This window comes from Chroicocephalus ridibundus, chromosome 4 (genome assembly GCF_963924245.1).
Source record: "Chroicocephalus ridibundus chromosome 4, bChrRid1.1, whole genome shotgun sequence".
NCBI lineage: Eukaryota > Metazoa > Chordata > Aves > Charadriiformes > Laridae > Chroicocephalus > Chroicocephalus ridibundus.
In genome coordinates this window covers 29,212,154-29,215,245 of record NC_086287.1, presented here as the reverse complement: position 1 = coordinate 29,215,245, position 3,092 = coordinate 29,212,154, and positions in this window count along the sequence as shown.

Sequence of the window (3,092 nt, the reverse complement as noted above, 5' to 3'; positions counted from 1 at the left end):
GCTTCCTGCCGCCGCCGCGACCTCCCCCGCTCCCGCCTCCCGCCGCCGGGACCCAGCCCAGCCCCGCCGCCACAAAAAGCGGTTTCAAAGCCTGTTAAAAGCAGGGGTTTAAGGAACGCGGGGCGGGGAGCGGTGAAGCCGTCTCTCGACCCGGCCTCCCTCCCGCCGCCCGGTGAAACCCCCCTGAAGGAGAAGGCACTTTCCTTCCCCAGAAGTCAAGGCTTCAAGGTTATTTTCCTAAAAAAGCTTTCAACTTATATTTTTATAATAAATAACCTGCCTGAAGTAACTGATTTTATATCAAAAAGAGTCAGTACTGTTTCTTACCTCACAGATATTAACTTCTTTTTTCCTTCAGGGTACTGCACGTAATATACGTTACTGAAAAATAATCGCTACAGGGGAGAAACACACCAGTAAATACCACAGCTGTGTCACAGGCTAAAAGACCTGCTGGGAAGGTGAGGGCATCTCTGGTGGGTACATACACGTTTCACACCATTAATAACCAGTAGCTGTGTCCCGTACCATGCCACTCGCGATTAATGAGGTTTCTCTCTACCCAAGACGAAATAAACTGCAAGCTTCATAAACAATATTTGAGTTCTGGAGCTGCCATAACTTCTGTCATAAGGAAGTATTAGCAACCTTAATCTCAGTGAGGTTTTAAAGCAAGCAACTCGCCCATCTCAGTTCCTTTGCTGTGCATCACAACTATTTCCATACAAATGTCCTTCCAAGCAACAAAGACAGCACCTCAGTTTTAGAATAAAGGAGCTTTGTAGGAAATGAAAAAGCTCACATGTGTTCTGCTAAGGCTCATTCACTCGCTCCACTGCAAGGGGAGTACCTGGCAACATGTAATAATTTTAAAAAAAAAAAAATCTAGATGGCAAAGTCACACAGAAATGGCATTAAGGAATCTGTAACAGTTGTAGAAAACCAGAAGACTAACTGAAAAAGTCAATCTTCATTTTTCCGGTTTGAAAAGTAGAGTTATCTTGCCCATTATTATCTACAGTATCAAAACAAATCTTCCATAAAATGAGCACAGTAGTAGCTATCTAAATCAGATTTAGCCACCCTACTGCGTTGCCTTTACTACGCTTTAGAAAGCAGGGCAGCAATTCTCACAAGAAGATGCTCCTAAGGGAAGGAACAGCCGCTGCCCACTCAGGTTTATTGGAATATAACTGAAGAATATACACCCGACTTTGCACCGAATTTTTTACTCAAGCATGTAAAGACATCATACCACCGAGAGACAATGTGCCATTCTGCCTCTTGCGAAACCATTATGGAAGGATGAGTTTGGGTAAGGGTAGGAACACTCTCATTTAAACCAAATCATAGCAAGGATCAGCCTTAGTTCACAGGCTTCATTCATGGCTTTCAGAGTCAAGACAGCACATTGATTATGTTACTAACACAAGGATAGAGCAGCCCACGCTGAGAAGGAAGAAATGACAAGGCATCTACATGGTTAATTATAATTAGGAAGACAACACCATGAGATTCTATTTACATGTGTATAGCAAATACCTTAGACCTGGGGGAAGATTATCCAAATAAGTTATGTTCAGGAGGGAAATAAAAGACCAAGCAGCTGGTACGGTGAGAAAACCCTATAGCGTAAAGCTCTGCAGCAGATCAGATCAGACCAGACCAGAGCTGCAATGGGGTAGAGCTGGAAAACAAGCACAGCCTCCTCTCTGCCTGCAGGAACAACACCCCCCACGTAACCAAGAAAACCCAAGTTCATCTCATTACCATTCCAACAGAAACCTTCAAGGGCAGCTTATGCAAAGATCACACAACACAACTGATTTAAAAGCTCAGGGAAAAGGTACCTCGGGAATATCAGCTATGAAAGGAAATGAAGCAGCGGAGGAAACCGCAGAAGTAACAGTGAGCAATGCAAGCGTGGTTCTGTCGTTGCCTTTTCTGAGTAATGTGCCCCCAAAGGAAGTAATTCAACACGTACATTGTATTGCAAAAACTGAAACAGACCAGCTCAGGTGGGTCCTTCAGGACACATCAGCTTTCTCCAAACATGAGCTAAACAAATGATTCTTGTAGCTACAATCACTGGGACGGACACCTGGAGACCACAGGTCCTCCGGCAGGCTGTGTCAGCAGCTGGAAGTGCAGAAGCTAATGCGTCGAGTTTCAGGTGACAAACCACATGCATCTCTGGCAACAGAAAGAGTAATTGGGCATCAATTACTGCCATTTTGCAGAAAGTTTAGGTCAGTCAGCAAAACAGGCTTCTTACAAACACCATGGAGCAAATACAAGTATTTTAGTGCTGCAGCAAAAGCTTGGGCTCACCTGTTTGAGGTTTACACAAATATCCAAGAAATGCCAACAGGCAGTTTTTCTAAACCCTCTGCTCTTTCCACCTTCCTCAGGGAAGGCAGGCCCACCAGAGCCACCACAGCACCACCAGCAGCAGTTTGGGGGAGGAACAGCAGAACACGCACAAGCGTGGCAAATTTTTTCAGGTGGAGAAGGGGCAGCAGACAAAACTACCAACCTGAGGAGGAACTTCTTTACTTTGAGGGTGACAGAGCACTGGAACAGGCTGCCCAGAGAGGTTGTGGAGTCTCCAACTCTGGAGGTATTCCAAACCCGCCTGGACACGTTCCTGTGCAACCTGCTCTAGGCGACCCTGCTCTGGTAGGGGGGTTGGACTAGATGATCTCCAGAGGTCCCTTCCAATCCCTACCATTCTGTGAACTCCTGCAGTCTTTACCAGATGCAACTTTTGTTCTCCCATGAAAGATATATCCGTTTCAGGTTTGTGCTCTCTCCTTCCCAACAAGCCACGTTCAATGCACAGGAAGTTCATTTCCCAGGAACTTTGTTCACTAAGGGCAAAGCCATCTCAGCCATCTGAAAGACAAGTACAATGGAGGGACACAACTAGATATGAGAGAGACAGAAACGCATCCCATGAACTGGCAGGGGTGAAGAGAGGCCACGCTACTCTCCCAAACCTCTGCTGAAGGACTCCATCAAGCGCACAGGCAGGAATCCCCTTAATGATCTCGCCAGCCAGTTGCCAAAGTAAGGTTGAGTCGGAAGTCCCC